The sequence below is a fragment of the Bos indicus x Bos taurus genome, chromosome 7 (genome assembly GCF_003369695.1).
Source record: "Bos indicus x Bos taurus breed Angus x Brahman F1 hybrid chromosome 7, Bos_hybrid_MaternalHap_v2.0, whole genome shotgun sequence".
NCBI classification, from domain to species: Eukaryota; Metazoa; Chordata; class Mammalia; order Artiodactyla; family Bovidae; genus Bos; species Bos indicus x Bos taurus.
The window spans coordinates 83605022-83629504 of NC_040082.1; the positions used below are offsets into that span (position 1 = coordinate 83605022).

Here is a 24483-nt window from a genome sequence, read left to right on the forward strand (position 1 = left end):
TTCTCTGCTCTAGAAACTGTTTTATCTCTTTAAATACCTGTTACCTCCTCACTTTTGTCTTTGTTTTCTGTTTCTGGAGCTCTTAGTAATCAGATGTTAGACTTCTAGGACTGAGTGTCCATGCCCATTATATTTTCTCTTGTATATTCTATCTTCTTGTCTTTTTAGTCTAAAGTCTAGGAGATTTACTTGATTTTATTTTAAACTCAGTAAATGAATTGATTTCATCTACTGTATTTTGAATATACACTGTTTCTTATTCCTTACTCCCATTTATATAGTTATCTCTTCTTGTTTTGTGAATTATAAGTATTCTCTATTTAAAGAGTTTTATAAGCAGAAAAAATAAACATGTATTTCCAAGTCAGATTTTTTTAAAAAGTTTGTCATTTCTGCTTCAGATGAATTTTTTATTAGAAGAAATAAGACCACAGAGGTAAACTGAAGTCTCCTTTGTTTCCCAACTCCTACTCCCAAATTTCTTCTCCTTTCCTCTTTGCTATCATCCTTCCCTTCTCTTCCAGCGGCAACCACCATTAAAATTTTGTGTTTTTTCCTAGACTATGTTTTACTATATGTAGGCATCTATGTAATACTGTTTCCTGTGTATTAAATTTGTACAATATACAAGTTCAAAAATCATTCTGTTCACCCAACACTGTTTCTGGAATCTACTGATATTGGTACATATGGGCCTGGTTTATTCATTTTTAATGCTGTAAGTGTCCTCCATAGTCATTCATTCAACAAATATTTATGCATATCAACGGTGCTCCTGGTATTGTCCTGATGGCTAGGGACACAGCAACGAAGGAAACAAAATATGAACATGGCATAATTTATTTTATCTTTACTCCATTAACAGACATTAGGTTTTGCTATGACAAATGAATGTCCTTATTACAGGGCTTCTGTTGCAAGTGCTTCTCTAGGGAATATTTTTAGGGGTAAAACTGCTGCTTAATAGACCACATTTTCAACTTTAGCAGGTACTATCAACTTGCTGTCCAAAAAGGTATACCAGATTGCATGCCTAGCAAGCTGAGAAAATGCTCCATTCCATTCATCCTGCCCAACATTTGGACAGTCATACTTCATAATTTTTTGTCATTCTGATGGATGAGGAATGGTGCCTATTTTAGTAAGCATTTCTCCTAATTGTTAGTAAGGCTCAGCATCTCTTCTTATATTTATTTGTCCTTTAAACCTCCTCCTTTGTTTACTTCCTGAAAGTATCTTTGCTACTCATTTTTGTAGTCAGTTGTTTGTCTTTTTAATACTGATTTGAAAGGATTCTCTGGGCTTCTCTGTTGGCTCAAATGGTAAAGCATCTGCCTCCAGATCCCCTGGAGAAGGTAATGGCTACCCACTCCCAGTATTCTTACCTGGAGAATCCCAGGGACAGAGAAGCCTGGCAGGCTACAGTTTATGGGGTCCCAAAGAGTTGGACATGACTGAGCAACTAACATATTCACCTTTTTAGGCTGCCCTGGTAGCTCAGATGGTAAAGAATCAGCCCGCAACGTGGGAGACCTGGGTTCAATCCCTGGGTTGGGGAGATCCCCTGGAGAAGGGAATGGCGAAGAAGTGTTCTTGCCTGGAGAATACCATGGACAGAGGAGCCTGGCAGGCTATATAGTCCACTGGGTCACAAAGAGTCAGACACGACTGAGTGACTTTCACTCACTTACTCATCAAGGATTCTCCACCTACATAGTCTGGAAACCAGTATACTTTCTGTTTTATGTGTTAACATTATGTATTTCCAGTCCAGGGTTTGCGTGTTAAGTTTATTTGTAGTGGCTCTTGCATAATACAGTTTTACTTCTTAATGTAATCTTTCCTTTATGAACTGTCCTTTCTGTGTACTGACTGGGAAATAATCTATCCCCCATAGTCACCAAAATATTCTTTTGTATTTCCTTTTAAAACATTTAAGGGTTTATTTTACACACTCAGGCCCTTAATCCATCTAAAATTATCCATCTGTATGGTGTGACGCATCTGCTTTTCTTTCTTCATGAGAGCTAAATAATTTATCAAATAATCCTTTTTCCACTTATTTTTAATACTTCAATTTACCCTCATAGATTTGGGGAGGTGTTTCTGCGGTTTCTATGTTATTACAAGGAATAGATCTGAGATTTTAGTCAGATTCCCTCTCCAAACAGATTCTCTCTTCTGGTCTCTAAATTTCCCATCTTTCTCCCAGTATCAGCGCTTCTCTTGTCTTCACTTAAACTGACAATATTTTAAACCCATCTCTCTGTTTACAGATGAGAAAACAAAGAAGCAGAGATCTTACACTTCCTGTTTAGGTTCACAATGCACGGCAGAAGCTTAGAGTAGGATCTCAGCCTTCATTCCAATCCTCTTTCCACTTAGGCTACCTCTCCTACAAATTTCCATTTTCTGTCAAGGTTTTACTTCCACTGGTAGTGAATGAAACTGCCCATTTCCCTGAATCTTTGCCAAGACTGGGTTTTCATTGTTTCAAAACATCTCTTCAAATTGGCAGATTAAGGATAGTATTTCGTTATTAATTTCTTGGCATAAATAAGTAAATATACAAATATCAAGTAAATAAATACTCCTTAAAAACTTCTAGGCCCATAGTATTCTGTCTTTCTAATTTGTTTACTCATGCCTTTTCCCCAGTTTCCTGTTCTTTTTATTTTTTTGGCCTTTTTATTAGTGGTGTTTAGAAATTTTATATATATATATATATATATATATATATATATGAAAGTAACTTCTTGCCATATATGTTTAACTTAAAAGAGATCCTGTCATTTATCTTTTAATCTTGTTTATAGTCTATTTGACTTGGAGGTTTTTAGAATTTAAGCCTATCAGTTATTTTCTCTGTGGTTTCCTCTATTACTCCTCTATGTAGAAGGGTCTTCTCATTCCAAGTGCAAATAATAATTCTTAGATTTTCTATGACTTTTATGACTTCATAAACTCTTCAATCCATTTATAATTTATTTTAGTGTATGGTATGATGTCAAAAGCTAATTTTCATTTTCTATGAATTGTTTATCAGTTGGTTCAATCCTATTTATTGATAACTTCTTCATTTATGTATCACTTTTATCTAGAGTAAGTACTTACACATACTAGAAGCACTTCCTATGTTCTGTTTCAGTAGTTGGTCCATTCTTGTAAAATATCATGTTTTAAAGTTATTATAGCTTTATAATTCATTTTAATAACTAGTACAGGAAGATCGCCAACATTCTTGTCCCCCAGACTATACTGATCATTTCTGTTTACTCTTGCCATTTTTTTTTTTAGTCACCATTTTAAAGATGCAATTTAATCTTCCCATTTAGCAACACAGCATTTATGCAATATTTCCTTTTATTTCTCCCCATAAAGTATCTTAATTTCCAAGATATCATTTATTACTATTTATTTTTTTATACTCTAGTAAATGAAAATTTTTTCCATTATATTTTGTAGTTACTTATTGTCCATAAGAAGTTACTGATTTTGGTTTATTTTGTATATAGATTTTAATTTTTAAAGACATTTTTATATATTATTTTTGTTCTATTAAGTTTCTAGATAAATAGGAATATAACATACAAATAATGATTATCTTTTTCCTCCTTTCCTCGATTTCTATTTCTTAGAGGGAACCCCCTCTAAGCTTCCAGTAGAATACTGAATGATCATGGTGAAAAGTGTCTCACTCCTGATTTTAATGCAGTGTCTCCAGCTTACCATTCAGTATGCTCTAAGTTGTTTCTCTGGCTGAGACACTCTTGATTATATTAAGATGCATGTTAGTTTAATAAATGGTCTAGGGTATTTATCTTGAATTTTAAGCTCATTTTTCACAGAGTTCCTTTTTCTACTTCTAAAATCCCATTGCTTTTGTATTCTATAGTTTTTTTTTTTTGTTTTCATTATCTGAGTCTTTATATTCCAGTTTTTGTCCCTATTTACTTCTGATCTAATTTGTTTATCACTGCTTTTAAAATAATGAATCTTTAAATCCAAAAAGAGTCTCATGATTGGGTAGTATATACAAGGAGAAGAAAGATCAAGGGTACTGAATAATCTGATTAATAATCAAATATGAGTGATTTTTAAAAATCCTACTTATTCACCTGAATAGAAAATGATTGAATACTGGAATACAGGAGAAAAGTTGGTAACTACCAATTCGACTGATTTTTAGTGCAAGAAATGATTAACTTGAAAACAAATAATCACTAAAACCCCACAAAAAACAAAAACCCACAGTGGTGAGGGGTTATGTCAAAGACATGTAGGATCCAAGTGTTAAGAACTCTAGTGGCCAAAGGTGGAATAATCTGAGAAACAAAATGAAGCTGTATTGCATTATAACCCAAAGTATAAGAGTTCATGCCGATATAAATAATTGAATAAATGAATGGGGATGGACAAGAGAAGAGACAAATCTCCTGTGCAGAGAAAATTCAAATAATTTACGTAGACACTCCGACCTGAAGGACGTGGAACATAACTCTCCACTCCTTAAGTGTGGGCAGTGCATAGCGACTTCCTTCCAGAGAGTACGTAACAGTCACATTACATGGAGAAACCAGACAAATAATCATCTCAGACAGGTGACCAAGATCAGCATCAACGTATGTGCCCTTCATATTTGATGACACTGACACTTTCATTTTGGTCTTCTTCTCCAAAACTCATAATCCCAGTCCATTTATGAGAAAAATATTAGACAAATCTCACTTGAGAGACATTCTACAAAATACCGGACCAGTGCTCTTTAAAACTGTCAAGGTTGTCAGAAACAAGGAAAAGTCTGAGAAACTGTCACAACCAAGAGGAACATGATAGCTAAATGTAATGTGGGATCTATCAGGCAAAAACTAAAGAATCTGAATGAAGTATGGACTTCAGTTAGTAATAATGTATCAATGCTGGTTGATTGTTGTAACAAATATACAACTAATATTTTTTTTACTGTCTTAGCTATTTTCAAATACAAAATACAGTATTATTAAATATAGTCACCATGCTGTACATTATTTATTTTTTAACTGGCAGTTTGTATGTTTTGAACCCTTTTATTCCTTTCATCCACCTCACCCCTCTCCCCTCTGGCAACCACTGTTCACTGTATCAGCTTGGTGGGTTTTTTTTTTTTTAATTAACCTTTTTATGTTGTATTGGAGTATGGCCAATTAACCATGTTGTGACAATTTCAGGTGGACAGCAAAGGGACTCAGGAATACATACAAATGTATCTATTCTCAGCCAAATTCCCTCCCACCCAGGCTTCCACATAACATTATACAGAGTTCCCTGTGCTGTGCAGTTGGTCCTTGTGTGTTATCTGTTTTAAATATAGCAGTGTGTACCCATCCATCCCAAATTCCCTAACTGTCCCTTCCCCTGCCCCTGGCAACCTTAAGTTCATTCTCTATATCTGTGAGTCTGTCTTGTAAATAAGTTCATTTGTATCAAGTCTTTTTAGACTCCACATTTATGGGATGTCATATGATATTTCTGGACTTGGGATTTTTTTCTTTTTGTTTTTTGTCTTTCAGATTCCACAAATAAGTGAAATCATATGGTATTTGTCTTTCTAGGTCTTATTTCATATAGCATAATGCCCTCAGGACCTATCCATGTAGTCATAAATGTAAAGCTTCCATCCTTTTTATGGCTGAATAGTATTCCAGTATAGATGTCATATTTCCTTTATCCATTCGCCCGTCAATGGACACGTAGCCAATATCTTGGCTATTATAAACACTACTGCAGTGAACATGGTGGGGGGTACATAGATCTTTTCCAATTAGTGTTTTCATTTTCTTTGGATAGATGCCCAGAAGTAGAATTGCTGGATGACATGGTGGTTCTGTTTTTAATTTTTTGAGGAACCCCACACTGTTTTCCATAGCGGTTGCACCAATTTTCATTCCTACCAGCAGTGCACAAGTGAAAGTGAAGTCGCTCAGTCGTGTCTGACTCTTTGCGACCCCATAGACTGTAGCCTACCAGGCTCCTCCATCCATGGAGTTTTCCAGGCAAGAGTACTGGAGTGGGCTGCCATTTCCTTCTCCGGAGGATCTTCCCTACCCGGGGATTGAACCCGGGTCTCCTGCATTGCAGGCAGACGCTTTACTGTCTGAGCCACCTTTGGACAGTGCACAAGGGTTCCTTTACTTCATCCTCACCAACACCTGTCATTTGTTACCTTTTTGATAACAGCCATTCTGACAGGTATGAGGTGTTATCTCATTGTGGTTTTGATTTGCATTTCTCTGATTAGGGATGTTGAGCATCTTTTCATGTGCCAGTTGGCCATTTGTATGTCTTCCTTGGAAAAATGTCTATTCAGATTGTCTGCCCATAACCAGATTGTTTCTTTGTTTCTTTTTTGCTATTAAGTTATATGAGTTCTTTATATTGGGGACATTAGCCCCTTGTAAGATACATGATTTGCAAATATTTTTTCCTATTCCATAGTTTGCCTTTTTATTTTGTTGATGGTTTCCTTTGATGTGAAGAAACTTTAGTTTGAGGAAGTCTCACTTGCTTGTTTTTGCTTTTATTATCTTCAATTTTGGTGTCAAATTAAAAAATCAAGGCTGATTGCCAAGACTGATGTCAAAGAGCTGACTGCTTGTGTGTTCTTCTAAGAACTCTATGGTTTCAGGTCTTTAATCTATTTTGAGTTAATTTTGTGTATGATGTAAGAGTGGTCCAGTTTTATTCTTTTGCGTGTGGCTGCCCAGTTTTCTCAATACCATTTATTAAAAAGACTGGTATTTCCCCATTATATATTCTTGGCTCCTTTGTCATAAATTAATTGACCATATATGCATGGGTTTATTTTTGGACTCTATTCTGTGTTTTTATGCCAATACCATGATGTTTTGACTATGATAGCTTTATAATATAGTTTGAAACCAGAAAGCATGATGCCTCCAGCTTTGTCCTTCTTTCCCAAGATTTATTTGACTATTTTGGGGTCTTTTGTAGTTCCATACAAATTTTAAGATTGTTCTATTTTTATGAAAAATGGGAAATTGGCACTGAATCTGTAGATTGCTTTGGGGAGTATGGATTTAAAAAAAAAAACTTTTTATTTTGTATTGGAGTATAACTGATTAACAATGTTGTGATAAGTTTCAGATGACTAGCAAAGGGGGTCAGTCATTCATATACACATATCCATTCTCCCCAAAACTCCTCTCCCATCCAGGCTGCCAGCATTAACACTGAGCAGAGTTCTGTGTGCTATACAGTAGGTCCTTGTTGGTTATCCATTTTAAATATAGCAGTGTGTACCTGTCCATCCTTATGGACATTTTAACAATATTAATTCTTCCAATCAATGAACATAGAATATCTTTCCATTTATTTGTCTTCAGTTTCTTTCATCAATGTCTTACAGTTTTCAGTATATAGGTATTTCACTTCTTTGGTTAAATTTCTTTCCAGGTATTTTGCTTTTTTGGATACAATTATAAATGGGATTTTTCTTATGGTTCTTATCTTTTGATACTTTAGTTTTTAGAAAACAATAGATTTTTGTGTGTTGATTTTGTATCCTGAAACTTTACTATATTTTTATTAGTTTTAACATTTTTTTTTTTTTGGTGGAATCTTTAGAGTTTTTTATACATAAAATTGTGTCATCCTTAAATCATCTCAGTTTTACTTTTTCCTTTCCAGTTTGGATGCCTTTTATTTTTATTGCCTAACTGCAGCAGCTAAGCCTTTCAATACTACATTAAATAAAAGTGGCCAGAATGAGCATCTTTGTTTTGTTCCTGATCTTAAATGCTTTCAGGTTTTCACCATTGAGTATGATGTTAGCTGTGGGCTTGTCATATATGGCTTTTATTATGTTGAAGTATGTCCCTTCTATACCCACTTTGTTGAGATTTTTTTTCATAAGTGGATGTTGAATTTTGCCAAATGCTTTTTCTGGACCTATTGAGATAATCATAAGATTTTTATTGCTCATTTTATTAATGCGGTGTATTACACAGGTTGATTTGCAGATGTTGACCCATCCTTGCATCCCTGGAATATATTCCACTTGATCATTGTGTATAGTCATTTTACTATATTGCTGAATTCAGTTGGCTGATTTTTTTCTAAGGATCTTTGCTTCTGTGGTCATCTGGGATATTGGTCTACAATGTGTGTGTGTGTGTGTGTGTGTGTGTGTGTGTGTGTGTGCATGCATGTGTGTGTGTGCATGTGTGATATATGTGTATGGTTTTGTTATCACGGTAATGCTGGCCTTGTAAAAATGAGTTTGAAAGTATTATCTCCTCATCAATTGTTTTGAAGAATTGTGAAGGATTGCTATTAATTCTTTGAATGTTTGGTAGAATTCCCTGATGAAGCTATCTGGTTTTGGACTTTTACTTTTGGGGAGGTTTTTGATTATTAATCAATCTCCTTACTAGTAATCATTCTATTCAGATTATCCACTTCTTTATGATGCTCTCTTGGAAGGCTGTATGTTTCTAAGGATGTATGCATTTCTTTCAGGTTGTCCAGCTGGGTAAGATGTTAATAATAGGGGAAACCAGGTGCGAAGTATACGGGAACACTGTAATATCTTTGCAATTTTTCTGTAAATATAAAACTATTTTAAAAATTTATTTAAAAATAATCTTACCTTCAGTAATTATACACAGTAATACCTGGGTGTCCTTAAAGCTGCAATTATTATAATGGCATGGAAACTCAGTAACAGACAGCTAGCCCTGCTTGGTATTCCAGCCAGCATCACTTCCTGGACTAATTACCAATGTACCTTTTCTCCTAGGTTATCGCTTACTTATAGTTCCACAGAGGGTACTCAGTTATACTGTAAGAGCTCCTTTGAGACAACAGCAAGAACAAATGGACATAAATTGCAGCACGAGGGTTTTGAGTTAAGAGTTCTGGTATGCTTTGAATTCAAGTTATGTGATATTCTTTGCTAGTTAATCTTTTAATGGTGAGTTGACCATACATTGGTTTGGTTCAGCCTGGCTTCAGCCCATCTCGAAGTAAATCAGGCAAGAAACTGAATTTCTATACTTTTCAGAAGATCCTAAGAGTTTTTATATCTTATGGAAAAAATTTATGTAAACTATAAGTTGGCATGATACTTTTCAGAAGATCCTAAGAGTTTTTATATCTTATGGAAAAAATTTACATAAACTATAAGTTGGCATAATACTTTTCAGAAGATCCTAAGAGTTTTTATATCTTATGGAAGAAATTTATGTAAACTGTAAGTTGGCATAAGTGGTACTGATCACATAGAAATTGTTCATCAAATTATCTACGGTCTCTGCCATTCTCTCTATCAACATATGATTTATTAATTTTGTTCCAGAGATTTGAATTAAGGCTGCATAAATCATGAATAAAGATTAGTTTAACAATCACAATGCCCCCTGGGACAATGTTTCAAGGGAAGAAAATGCAAAACTGTCACAATGGAAAATAATATGACCGTTGTCCCAATATTTGCAAGTTGAAATGATATTCAACACCCTTACAGAGGCAGAGTATAAATCTTATTTCTGCATATTTTATGCAAACTCTAAAGCTTTTAAATTTTTTATTAATATTTGCCCTTGTGAAAATGTTTAGAAAAAGAAATCTAAATGTATTCTAATCTGCCTCCAGCTATTAACCAACATTATTAGACACTGACCTCCTGCTACCTGTTTGATGACTTAAATACTTTAGAAAAACAATGTTTTAACAGGCCCCCAAGCCATTTACAGCAATGATATTTTCCTGCTTTTTGCGATTAAAGAGAGAAGTGTCTGGCAAGTGGCAAATACCACAGTTTTAATATTCAAAATTATATCAACTTGTGTCTGTTGCCACCTGACTCTTTACAAAACTCTAATTGTTTATATACTCAAATTTATTATACTGATTAAGAAAAATGACCAGGTGATAAATACTCTGGTTAGACGAAGTTGAAGTGGCTAGGAATAAGGGAAAATGGCTCATTATTCAGATAACTGAATTTTGTATTATTTGTATCATTCTTATGGAGCTGTTGGTGTGGTCAGTACAGACAATACAATGATGTGTTAGAGGCAGTTCCAGCTATGACTTCATTCATCCAATGGCATCTCTTATTATAAACACTTGCTTCAAATGTCTGAATTCTGGGTGTGCTGGTTGAAGAGAAGAGAGGAAACAGCAAGCAGAATGAAGCAAACCAAAGTCCACCACATCAGTTACCTCTCCACTTCACTAATCATGTGTTGTTGGAAAGGTTTCAACATATTCTCTTTGTCAGAAACAAGAAACATTGATCTCCATGCAGAGTTTACATAGAGGTTATCAAAATAAAATTTTAGAGAATCATTAAAGGGCTGAATACAGCATGTTAAATCTTTAATCAGAGATGCCAAAACCCAGAGTCAGACATCTGTCTTTCAGGAGAGACCACCATAAGGCTGATGAAAGAGGGTTCACGGAAAGGTCAGGAAAAAAAAATGCCAACAGTTAATGCTTACTGTTATAAAAAGTATTTGTGGTAAGCAGTGTGATTTGCTCCCTTTTTGTTGTATATTGTCCCCTGTTCATTTGTATAACTACAGTATGGAGTTTATTTCATTAGCTAGTATTGGGAAATGAACAGAGCTTGATTAAAATTCAAATTATAATTCCATAGTGATGTATTCTACCCTGGTATTCTCTCGATCTAATAAGAAATTATGCCTCATCAAACATACATAATTTGGCTTGAAATGGTGATAGTAGGAAGCCAAATTTATAGACATAATAAAGTTGTCTATGCTGGATATTTTCATTTCAGAGTGCAATATGCACTGGATAACCTAAGTCCCCCAGGCAATCATTTAGTCATCCAGTCTCGTTCTGGGTGGAGCTTGTTTACATTCGATAATCACACCATTAACACTCACTGCTAAATATAAACACAAGGAGTGGATATTAATGTTTGTTTCACAACTCCAGTGATACTACTATACAATTACATTGATAGGCTGGATAGTGAGAACCTTGCAGCTACCCTGGTTATTCTTTGACAGTGTAAACAAACAAGCATCCCCAACACTGAACAGCAGTATGCAGCATGTGTCTTTGTCCGTAGAGGTAGGGAGGCGGCATCATGTGATGAAACAAGGATGGGTCTCTGCCATGAGCACAGTGATTTTGCAATGTGAGAACTCGGGGAAGGAAGGAACTTTTGGAGAAACTAACAGTGTTTGGGGAATTCACGTTCACAGGAGGCACACAATACACATGTACTGACTATGTCTGAAATTCACATAACTGGCTGTGTCCCTGGGGACCAGTCATTGCACTTCCAGGAACCTTAACTTCGTCATTTGGAAAACAAGGGTATAAGATGTTGCCTGTGAATTCCTTTCCAGTCTAAGGTTATACAACAAGGATCATCTCTGTGTGTGCCTATGCATATATATATATATATATATGCTTCCAACAACAGCAATAATACTAAAACTCATATGAGCTTGACATTCTGTAACTTGTTATTGGGTTTATTATTTTTTAATAACAGGATTTTCTTTCATCCCAGGTAACTGTGGGCATGTTAATGTTCTCCAAGCTTTTGTTTCCTTTTATATAAATTAAGTTGATAATAGCACATATCATTGTTTAGAGCATGTTGTGAGTATTACCCAGATAATATATGTAATATTTGGCCTAGTGCAGGGCACACAGTAAGTACTTGATACATTTTTAAATATTATTTTGTAGCCCTCTCTGTTTTGTTTATAAAACAGGTAGATAAAGAATAAGTAGTCTTATGATTATCCAATTTGAAGGGAAACTGAACTGTTACAAAAATATTTTTTAATGAATTATAGTTATTTAGAGAAGCAGCATTTGAGTTTCAGAAATACATGTTTTCAGCAGAAAGAAGAGATGCAATCCTAAAGATGCAATCCTAAAGAGATGCATCCTAAAATGATGCAATCCTCCTTTAAAGACAGACTAGAGTAACTACACATTGACTTTGCTACTTTGTAGGATAAGCCCAGACAGTATTGATTTTAATACCCACATGAAACAAAATGGAAGATATGATCAATCTTAGGTAACTCGTCAAAGTTATCAGGGAAAAAAAACAAACCTTAGAATGTTACTGCTAACAATTGGAGGAAAAAAAGGAGGAATGGGGAATGCTATACATGAAAAGAAAGTTAAGCCAAGCATATACATTTTCTGCCTGAATAAATGACATAAAATATGTTTGCTACAGAGACTGACTTATTAGAACTAATGTAAGAAATTTGATCTTAGACACTAAACATTTTTAGAACTAGAAGCTCACAAAAATTTAGCTTTAAAATTAGTAAATTTTTAGGGACTTCACTGGTTGTCCAGTGGCTAAGACTACATTCTGTCTTTAATATGTCTAGACAGCATATTAACAAGCAGAACATTACTTTGCCAAAAAAGGTCTGTCTAGTCTAAGCTGTGATTTTTCTAGTAGTCATGTATGGACATGAGAGCTGGACTATAAAGAATGCTGAACGCCGAAGAACTGATGCTTTTGAACTGTGGTGTTGGAGAAGACTCTAGGAGATCAAACCAGTCTATCCTAAAGGAAATCAGTCCTGAATATTCATTGGAAGGACTGATGTTGAAGCTGAAACTCCAATACTTTTCCACCTGATGCAATGAACTGACTCACTGGAAAAGACCCTGATACTAGCAAAGATTGAAGGCAGGAGGAGAAGGGGATGACAGAGGATGAGATGGTTGGATGGCATCACTGACTCGATGGACATGAGTTTGAGCAAGCTCCAAGAGTTGCTGATGGACAGGGAAGCCTGGTGTGCTGCAGTCCATGGGGTTGCAAAGAGTTGGACAAGTCTGAGCGACTGAACTGAACTGAAGACTCCCAACGTAGGGAGCCTGGGTTCAATCCCTGGTCAGGGAACTAGATCCCACATGCCACAAGGAAGATCAAAGATCCCATGTGCCACAACTAAGACCCCATGCAGCCTAATAAATAAATAAGTATATATTTTAAAAAAAATTAGTACATTTTCCAAGAAAAAAATCTGGTGAATTTTTGAGCAGTTGAAGAGTTGAGAGACTCTTGAGTCTTCCTCAGTTGGTATATACTCTTCTGTCAGGAAAACCAAAGAGTAGGTGAGGATGTCAGAATGTCAAGTGTATTGACTGTAAATTACTGAAACTCATCAAAATAATTCATCAATATTTCCTTTATCCTCTCTTCTCTTTGTAACATAGAACTGACCTGAGGAACAGTGTCCGAGGACTAAAATGCTTCTCTAAAGAGCATTTCTACTCTGGGCCCTATTTTCAATATTTAATACAAAATTTGACTGGCATCATCACTAGTTCTGGCTGAGGGGACTCTGTGTGAGCCAGCTGCTGGCTTGAATCAAGTGGTCAAGGAGGCGAGGCTAGCCTTCAGTTGATGCTCTGTAGGGAGGGTATTTGACAGATAGATATTGACCTGAGGTTAGCATGACTCCACCCCAATACTACCAGACGGTAACCTCTGCCTCCCTCCCCACTTTCTCTGTGCTGTACCTCATCACTCATTGGCCTGAAGGTGGAATTAACACCCTAGGGTGCACGGAACAGCACACACAAAGGTGAGGATAACAAGATTTGCCTCAATATGAGGTTCGAATGAGTCGTGTGATGTCATAATGCTGGTTCAGCCTGATTTCTCTGGTTACTCTATTTGCTTGATATATATACAGACACAGAGTTTCTTAATTAACTTACTCCTTATTATGATTTAGTCACCTCCTGACGGAGTTCAGTTTCTCCAGACTCAGGAGCTAGGGAAGATGCAATTACTGGCTACTCCATAAAGGCCCTGTGTGCAGATGGGAAGACTAACATTTACCAAGTGGTCTTTAAACTGGGCTTCTTAGGTGGCACCCTGGTAAAGAATCCGCCTGCCAATGCAGGAAACACAGAGACGTGGGTCTGATAACCTGGGTTGGGAAGATCCCCTGGAGCAGGAAATGGCAAGCCACTCCAGTATTCTTGCCTGGAGAATTCCATGGATAGAGGAGCCTGGCAGGCTACAGTCCATCAGATCCAAAAGAGTCAGACATGCACACACACACACACACACACAGTTTAAAGCCTGAGACTGGGGAGTTTTCCTTTCTTATGGTTCATGACTTTGGAAAATTGAGGGGAAAAAAAAAAAAAAAGATTTTCTGGAATTTTAAGATGTGAGTCCAGTGAGTTTTTTTTTCCCCCCCTATTGTCCTATTATGGTTGTTTGGGGCTGGGGTCCATATAGCAGCTGCATACAAATCCCATGTAATTCTCCTGAACATGTGGGATGTTACTTAAGGCTGAATTCTGGAAGGAAGCAGGATGTTTCAGTGTGAGATGAGTTGAAACAGCTGAGGCAGAGTGCAACATGGTAAGCTAGCCTTGAATCCAGGCTTCTGAGCAGGCGAGCCAGACTGGAACTGGTGAGAGAAGGGTCACACCCTGCCTCAGACTAGGTGGCCCCAGGAGGAGTAGAGGGTTGGGAGGGAATGACCTTGAGGGTGAGGCTTGCGGGAAGCTAATGGAATGGGAGTCTCTCTGACTTCTAAGGGGAGAGAGGGAACATGATCCTGGTCAAAGCCAGGGAGAGAATTCACATTCTAGAGAACCTCTTGTCTTTTCCTGTGATGAGCTTTTTCTTCAATGAACACATCTTTTTAAAGCTTCCATTTGTTGAGCAATAAATATGGACTAGGAATACTGCCAAAGGCTTTATATACACGAGATCGCTGTCCTCAGAACAACAACAAAGAGATGTGTGTAATTATGACCGCCCTCCCCCTGCCCCCAGCCCCAGATTGCAGATGAGGAAGCCAAGACTTGGCATGTTAAAGAATGTGCTCCTGAAAGATGCCAAGATTCTCACCCTGGTCTGACTACCTCTTTAAGCTACAGCTCTTTATCTTTAAACTGCACTGCTCTTCTTTCATGAACAGAGACCCTGGGTTCCATAGAAAGTCGACTTTCAAATGCATAAATAACATAAATTGCCAAGATTTTAAATGGTTGTCATTGCCTACTTATTAGAAAGGAACATAAATGCTGCTTCAGAAACAGTTTTTGGCTATCAGTGCTGGGAAAAATGTCTTGTGTTTAAAAAAAAATAATCTTATTTATTTTTGGCTGTGCTGGGTCTTCACTGCTGTGTGGGCTTTTCTCTAGTTGCCATGAGCAAAGGCTGCTCTCTAGTTGTGGTGTGTGGGCTTCTCAGTGCAGTGGCTTCTCTCGTGCAGCATGGGCTCTACTGCTGCTGCTGCTGCTGCTAAGTCACTTCAGTCGTGTTTGACTCTGTGCGACCCCATAGACGGCAGCCCACCAGGCTCCCCTGTCCCTGGGATTCTCCAGGCAAGAGCACTGGAGTGGGGTGCCATTGCCTTCTCTGGCATGGGCTCTAGGGCATGAAAATTTCACTGGTTGTGGTTCTCAGGCTCTAGAGCACAGGCTCAATAGTTGTAGCATACAGGCGTACTAGCTCTTCAGCATGTGGGATCCTCCTGGATCAGGGATTGAACTTGTGTTTCCTGCATTGGCAGGTGGATTCTTTACCACTGAGCCACCTGGAAACATATACTGTATATAATTAATATATGACTAATAAAACTAAAATTTTAGGGCTTCCTGATGACTCAGTGGAAAAGAATCCTCCTGCCAATGCAGGAGACGCGGGAGATGTGGGTTCAATCTCTGGGTCAGGAAGATCCCCTGGAGAAGGAAATGGAAACCCACTCCAGCATTCTTGCCTGGAGAATCCCATGGACAGAGGAGCCTGGCGGGCTACAGCCCATGTGGTCACAAAGAGTTGGATACGACTGAGCAACTGAGCATGGATGCACAAATTGCATATATAATTAATTAATTCAGTTCAGTTAAGTTGCTCAGTCGTGTCTGACTCTGCGACCCCATGAATCGCAGCACGCCAGGCCTCCCTGTCCATCACCAGCTCCCGGAGTCCACCCAAACCCACGTCCATTGAGTCGGTAATGTCATCCAACCATCTCATCCTCTGTCGTCCCCTTCTCCTCCTGCCTTCAATCTTTCCCAGCATCAGGGTCTTTTCAAATGAGTCAGCTCTTTGCATCAAGTAGCCAAAGTATTGGAGTTGCAGCTTCAAAATCAGTCCTACCAATGAACACCCAGGACTGATCTCCTTTAGGATGGACTGGTTGGATCTCCTTGCAGTCCAAGGGACTCTCAAGGGACTCTCGTACATTGCCAGTGGGAGTATAAAATGGTGAACCTACTCGGGAAAAGAATTTGGCAGATTCTTATTAAATTAAATATATATTTTACACATGACCCAGCATTGGGACGGAGAAGGCAATGGCACCCCACTCCAGTACTCTTGCCTGGAAAATCCCATGGACGGAAGAGTCTGGTAGGCTGCAGTCCATGGGGTTGCTAGGAATTGGACACGACTGAGCGACTTCACTTTCACTTTTCACTTTCACGCATCGGAGAAAGAAATGGCAACCCACTCCAGTGTTCTTGCCTGGCGAATCCCAGGGATGGGGGAGCCTGGTGGGCTGCTGTCTCTGGGGTCGCACAGAGTCAGACACGACTGAAGCGACTTAGCAGCAGCAGCAGCAGTGGGAATTTACCTAAGAGAAAATATATGCCCATAAAAAGACTTCCACATTTTTTTCCCCATAGAGCCTCAAATAGAAAACTGCAGGTGAACAGATAAATAATTTTGGTTTCCCTGGTGGCTCAGATGGTAAAGAAGCTACATGCAATCAACCTGGGTTCGATCCCTGGGTCAAGAAGAGCTCCCGGAGAAGGAAATGGCTACCCACTCCATTATTCTTGCCTGGAGAATCCATGGACAGAGGAGCCTGGCGGGCTACAGTTCTTGGGTTCGCAAATAGCTGGACACGAATGAGCGACCAGCACTTTCACTTCACTTTCACATAATGAATACTACTTAGCGATAAACTGAAATGAACTCATAGCATGCAGCAATATACATGTGTTTCATAGTTATGCTGAAAGAAGTTGGATACTGCAATATATACAGTACAAGTCTGTATGTAATTCTAGAGGCAGAAGTAATCAACAGTGACAGTTGATCATACTCAGCGGTTTCCCAGGGCAAGGTGGGTATTGGGGTATGGAACTGACTGCAAAGGGGCACAGAATTTGCAAAGAAATGTTCTGAGTGTTGAAGGGGTGGTGGTTACAGGAGTCAAGGTATTCAGATGATAGACTTAAACTGTTTGTAAACTACAACTCAATAAAGTTGACTTAAAAAAAAAGAAGATTACTGGCTTAGAAGAGAGCATGCATTAAAAAACAAAAACTCCTCCATCTCAGTTTCTCTCTTCCACAATATTTTCTGTAACCAGAATGTTACAGGAATGTTTCAGGAAGTTTATATCCTGTTATTTTTCCTTAGTTGCAAGTTAGATTTTGTTCATAAAAGCCAAGTAGAAAAAAATTATTAGACTTTAAAAATAAAGCTATTTAGAATTTTTAAACCATCTTACCTGGATAATAAGATTTCTTTTATATTTGAGGTTTTACCACTTGGAGTATTCTTAAAATGCTATTTTCTAAAATGAATATTTACCTCCATATGCCTTAAATAACATTTACTGAATACAATTTAATCTTCTCTGAATGCCTCGAGGCCATCATTATGAATATAAAAAGTTGTGCTATTCTGTAATATAGTGATGATTTCAGTTTGTTATTGCACACAGAACTATTTGCTTCTACGCTAAATGGCCTCAGAATACTGAACTTTTTAAGTTTTTGTGCTTGCATCTTATTCTTTCCTATTTTTCTCTTGTTGGGCTATCAGCAAGCTTTTTTTTTTCCTTTTTTTGCTGTTGCCTATTTGTCTCTCTATAGGAGTTGCTTTCCTCTCTTCTAACTTTCAAGATAATCAAATTATGAGCACATATATGTATAGAGCAGTGGTTCCCACCTATTGACGTACAAACCAGCAATTGACTGGTTTCAAATATATCCCTGGAAACTTGTCAAAACTGCAGATGTCCAGGCTCCCTCCTCAGTGATTCTAATATCTAATTCAGGATGCACCCCATATCACCTTTCTTTAAATTATGGAAATACGCTCGTGTATATTGATCACAAAAGTAGAAAAAAACATTGCAATGAACCTCTACATCATCCAGTTCAACGATTATTAACATTTTGTTGATCTTTTCCATGTATCTGCTCCTTCCCCATTTTTTTTTTTGTTTGTTTTTAAAAACAAAAACCAAAAAGTTGGCCCCACTGGCCAACTTGCTGCGAGTTTTTTAAAAAATTGAGATATAATTCATTCACAATAAAATACACCCTTTAAGTGTCTATAACTCAGTGGTTTAGTTTACAAAGTTGTGCAGTCCTTACCATTATCTACTTCTACAGCAGCATCATCAGCCCCATCCCCAGTACTATGACTCAGGCCCTGACCACCACGAATCAGCTTTCCACATCTATGGCCTTAACCTATTCTGGACATTTCATATAAAGAAAATCACACAATATGCAAGTTTTTTTGTGTCTGTCTGGCTTTTTCATTTAGTATTTACAAGGCTCATTGATATAGTAGCATGTATCAATACTTTACTCCTTTTCCTGAATGAATAAATATCCCATTCTATAATTCACCACATTTAGTTAATCCATTCACCAGTTGAAGCACGTGTGTGTTTCCATTTTTCAGTTGTTATGAACAAGGCTGCTGGGAGCATTCATGTACAGTTTCTAAGTCTCCAGTTCTCTTGGGTATACACCCAGAAGTGGACTTGCTGGTTCAGATGATAACTGTATGCTTAACTTTCTGAAGAACTGTTAGAGTGTTCCCAAAGTGGCTGCACCATTTCATTCCCACCAGCAATGTATGCGGCTGCCAATTTCTCCAGATTCTTCCCAGTGCTTGCTGTCGTCTTGATTCCTGCCATTCCTATTGTGAAGTGGCATCTCATCATGGTTTTGATTTGCAATTCTCTGGTGATGAAAGGTGCTGAGTGTCTTTTTCTGTGTGCTTACCAGCCATTTGCCTATCTTCTTTGGAGAAATATCTATTCAGATTTTTTGCCCATTTTTAAATTGGCTTATTTGAGTTTTATTTTTCACTGTTGAGTTTTTAAACCAAGGTACTAGACTCTTTTCAGTTATGTAGTTTGCAACTATTTTCTATTCTGTGGACTATCTTTTCAGTATCTTGATAGTGACCTTTGAAGTGTAAAAGTTTTAAATTAATTGTCTGCGTTCCAGAAAAACATCTATTTCTGCTTTATTGACTATGCCAAAGCCTTTGACTGTGTGGATCACAATAAACTGTGGAAAATTCTGAAAGAGATGGGAATACCAGACCACCTGACCTGCCTCCTGAGAAATCTGTATGCAGGTCAGGAAGCAACAGTTAAAACTGGACATGGAACAACAGACTGCTTCTAAATAGGAAAAGGAGTACGTCAAGGCTGTATATTGTCACTGTGTTTATTTAACTTAAATGCAGAGTACATCATGAGAAATGCTGGGCTGGATGAAGCACAAGCTGGAATCAAGATTGTCAGGAGAAATATCAATAACCTCAGATATGCAGATGACACCACCCTTATAGCAGAAAGTGAAGAAGAACTAAAGAGCCTCTTGATGAAAGTGAAAGAGGAGAGTGAAAAAGTTCAGAAAACAAAGATCATGGCACCTGGTCCCATCATTTCATGGCAAATAGATGGAGAAACAGTGGAAACAGTGTCAGACTTTATTTTCTGGGGCTTCAAAATCACTTCAGATGGTGATTGCAGCCATGGAATTAAAAGATGCTTACTCCTTGGAAGGAAAGTTATGACCAACCTAGACAGCATATTAAAAAACAAAGATATTACTTTGCCAACAAAGGTCTGTCTAATCAAGGCTATGGTTTTTCCAGTACTCATGTATGGATGTGAGAGTTGGACTATAAAGAAAGCTGCACCAAAGAATTGATGCTTTTGAACTGTGGTGTTGGAGAAGACTCTTGAGAGTCCCCTGGACTGCAAGGAGATCCAACCAGCCCATCCTAAAGGAAATCAGCCCTGAATATTCATTGGAAGGACTGATGTTGAAGCTGAAATTCCCATACTTTGGCCACCTGATGCAAAGAACTGACTCACTGGAAAAGACCCTGATGCTGGGAAAGATTGAAGACAGGAGGAGAAGGAGACAACAGAGGACAAGATGGTTGGATGGCATCACCGACTTGATGAGCATGAGTTTGGGTAAACTCCAGGAGTTGGTGATGGACAGGGAGGCCTGGCATGCTGCAGTCCATGGGGTCACAAAGAGTCAGACACGATTGAGCAACTGAACTGAAATGAACTGAATTTTTCCTAGTTTGCCTGTGCATTAGGTATCATATCTAAGAAACTGTTGCCTATCTAAGATCACAAAGATTTACACCTAAGTTTCTTCTAAGAGTTTCATAGTTTTAGCTCTTACATTTAGGTTTCATGCATCTGAATTTTTCAAAAGCTTCTTGTGTGATTCTGAGGTACAACTAGTTTTGGAAAGTAAGAGTAAGTGGATTCTGGCAGCCTCCAAGAATTTTTTTTTTTTTAAAGTATGAACTTTCATGCACAGTTTTCTTAAAAAGTTGAATGAGAGGTCTTTTTAATCTCGTTTTTAGTGTTTTGCTATATTGCAGAATGTTGAGATGTGTGGAGAGCTGATTCAGGAAAAGTATGTACTGCTATTAAGTGTATGGTGACCTCTTAGGGTACCAGAAAACTAAAACAGTGCAAATATATTTAGGAAATGCTCCTTATAGTTCCAAGTTTAAAAACACAGACTATCATCTTAAGTCATTTTCAGTGTACGGTGCTCCATTGTTCTGATCCACATATTGGAAAATGTCAGGGAGAAAAGAAAGCAGCAAGGAGCGGGTGGGACCTAGCTTCTAACCGCAAGAGGACAGCATGATGGCCACTTTTCAACCGTAGAAAGATACCCAGCTGTTGTTGTTGTTCAGTCGCCCAGGCATGTCCGACTCTTCACGACCCCAGGGACTGCAGCACGCCAGGCCTCCCTGTCCCTCACCATCTCCCAGAGTTTGCCCAAGTTCATGTCCACCCAGATACATCCACAAACCTTCAGTTGTTAGACAGTTTGTTCTAGACCCTGAGGCCAATAGTTCTCAAACTTAAATGAACATCAGAATCACCTGGAGAGCTTGTAAAAACCCAGATTCCTGGGCGCCATCCCCCAAAATGGTAGACAACAAGCTGGGGAAGGGCCCCAAAATGTGCCTTTCTGATAGGCTAGGAGATTCTGGCCCTAAGACCCCACTTTGAGGATAAATGGACTGCCCATCCCGCCCTGTTGCTTAGTGAACCCTGAGCAAGCAAGCTTTAAGCCAGGAGACTCCTCTGTGCTCCACCTTGGTCAGGAACATGCCAATAGTATACTAAGGAGGTCACGAGGCTGTGAGTATACTTTCCAAATTTGGTTTAAATTTTTAGTCACTGACAGTCTCATTTCAGGTTCCAAGAATATGATCATTTTTCCAAATGCCATTTGGTCACTTGGGAACGCATCCTGATTTGAATGCATCCTGATTTCAATAAAATTAGCAGGGATTATCTAAATTATTTTGTTTTTCTGACTTTTTTTTTCCTTTGGTATTTGATTTGCTTGATGCATGTATACGTCAGCTGTGGTTAGGAATGCTATTCAGGAACATCCACTGTGTTTGCCATAATGGATTTGACCTACGGCCAAATGGTACTCTTGAGAGATGCGGTTGTGACTTTGACGATTGAGCCAAAGTTAAATTCTGATGAACTGCAAAGGAATTTTATCAGTCCCAGGATGTTTGCCAGCTGAGCTGGGCAAAAGAGTGACTTTCTAAAACGTCCTGCACAATCCACAATTACTCTGTCACCTGCACTTCCTACTTTCTGAAAGGTCAGCTAAAAACTTTATTTTTCCTATTTTCTGCCATTTCCAGGACCACAAGCTTAAACCCGAGAACTGAATGTTAAGCTGTGTTCCTGTCTCTCACAAATCAGCAGGGGCAGAGTTCAGCAAGCAGAAGGGAGTTTACAGTTCTGCTGACTGCACGGTGGCAGAATGAGACCTCAGCTTATTTGGCTTCTCGGCAGAAAAGGTAAGTGGAAAATGTTTCTGCTGGTCAATCGAGGTGATCAAGGAACAGAGAGAAACCTGACAGGCCAGACACAAGAAGACACTTTGCATTTAGGTTCTTATAGCAGTCCCTGAAGTCTGTTAATCATTTTCTGAGAGAAATGGGACATTGGTTTTGAGAAGAAGAAACAAGAGTTCTATGCCAACCCTGTCTGCAACATCTGCAGGCCCAGCTCTGCTCCAAGCTTCATTTGCACATTCTCAAGCCTTCTGTTACCCAACCACCCAGAGGAGGGATTCATCTTCCACCCCATAGCAACCCTCCCAAGGAGGAATAAAGCTTTTTATTTTAAATAGACCACAACCCAACGAAAACCAGTCATCCCAGTATCCATACATCCAGCAGAGGGAAACATATGTGCAGTGTTTTAATCCTAGTGAGTGGTGTTAGTCACTCGGCTTCTAAGCAGCTTGATTGTGGTATTCCTCCCTGACTTTCTAAATTACAATGGCAATAACTGCGTTTGCACAGAAATCACCCCAACTGGTTAGCTACTTCATTTAATGACCACACGATTCCTATTTTATGGGTACAAAATAGTTGATCTCATTGAACTGGCAATTTAGAAACCCGAGGCAAATTAGAGCAATTACTAATAAATTATACATTTGGTAACTAACAATTTGTCTATCATCTAGAAATATGAGGAAAAACTGCCAGACTCCCTGGCCCTGTGATTCTGAACAGGTCTTTTCATTTTTTCCTTTCCAAGACCCAAAGTTTTTATTATCCATACCAGTTCCACCATTACTGTGGCTGCTTCTGCAGAGCCCGACATTTATAACACCAAGAATATAAGGGATGGCATCTGCACTCCATGTGGAACAGAGGGTGTGGCTGCTTAAAAGAAAAAAAATGCAACAAAAAACACCCCACCCTAAACAAAACAAGAAATGAGCTTCATTTAAGCTTTCCCTAAAAAAAGTTAGCTCATAGAAGAAATAATGGCAAGAGACAGGAGCAAAATATCTTCTTGTCTGTAATCACTTTTCATAATCACTACCGTGTTTCGTTTCTGGGTGAGGCGGTTTGATGAAATTAAAGGAAGTTCCGTATTATAAATCATCCATAGTTCTGGGGGAGGAGGTGTGATTAGGTCAATTAGTAAGATATGATCTTTCTCTTCTTGCCTGCTTGTCTCACATAGCCTTCAGGTGTGCCATTCAACATGAAAGGCATTGATGTCATTCATTAATTGAGGGCCGGATTCCTCCATCAGCATATTCCTCCCACCTGGTACCACCTTACTACCAACCACTCACATCCTTAGCAGGTTTCATCTTCCATGACTGCTGTCAAAACGTGAGCGGAGGGAGAGAGAGGCTTTTACTACTGAATGCTCAAATTCATTCTCACTGCTGCTATGCTGTGCTCAGTTGTGTCTGACTCTTTGTTAGCCCACGGACTATAGCCTGCCAGACTCCTCTGTCCATAGGATTTCCCAGGCGAGAATACTGGAGTGGGTTGCCATTTCCTCCTCCAAGGGATCTTCCTGACCCAGTGATTGAAACTGTGTCTCCTGTGATGGCAGGCAGATTCCTTACCAATGAGCCACCTGGCAAGGCCTCATGGCCTCCTGGTCAAATGAGAAGAAAAAGAAGTATCCAGATGGTGGGAAAGGAGGTCCGATGACTCGGACCTCGTTGTTGAGACAGAATGTAAGAAACAGCACTGCAAATAAAACTTGCAAATTCAAGAGGATTTAGAGATGAATCCCCAATACCCTCAGGCAATGGAGAAAATTTGTTTCCTGCATAATTTATATACTGCATTTCCCCCATACCCAGCAAAAATTATACACCTATTTCTCTACATCACATGATCATCATGTCAGTTTTAAAATAGTTTCTCTCTCTTTGCTGTGAATACAAACAAAACCTTTGTTCATAATCATGTATTTTCACACTTTTCCTTATAATTTCAATATGTTTCAGGCTCTTTATTTAGCTATTTTTGCTAAATACCTGGTTACAGGACCTAAGTCCATGTCATCATGTCTCCCTGGAGAAAAACACGGCAAGCATCTCCCTTGAGAATCACTAATGTTAGGGAGAAGAAAGGGTAATCAACACTTATTGTTTTCTATTAGTGCAATAAGCAGAGCTTAAAACAAAACCAGCCTCCCTGTGAATTCCAAACGCCCTTCTAAATAACCAGGGGTGCTATTTCACAACCTGACCTGCATACTTCCTTTGGGCTGCCGTGGGAGTTGGGATGACTCTGACCACACGTTTGGGGGTGGGGTCACTGTAACTAAACACATTCTGTGTCATCTGTGGAGGAGGCCTGAGTGAGTGCACCCCAGTGCGTTC

At 38.5% G+C, this 24483-nt stretch overlaps 1 protein-coding gene and 1 long non-coding RNA gene across 2 annotated transcripts in view; one reads left to right on the top strand and one right to left on the bottom strand.

The window, feature by feature from the left end:
* Positions 1–24483, bottom strand: part of MARCH3 (membrane associated ring-CH-type finger 3) — a 156398-nt gene that overhangs the window by 78535 nt on the left and 53380 nt on the right. The window lies entirely within an intron of this gene.
* Positions 20631–24483, top strand: part of LOC113895613 — a 66999-nt gene continuing 63146 nt past the window's right edge. The window contains exon 1 of the long non-coding RNA XR_003511889.1: positions 20631–22132. This is a non-coding gene — a long non-coding RNA (uncharacterized LOC113895613). The remainder of the gene's footprint in view (positions 22133–24483) is intronic.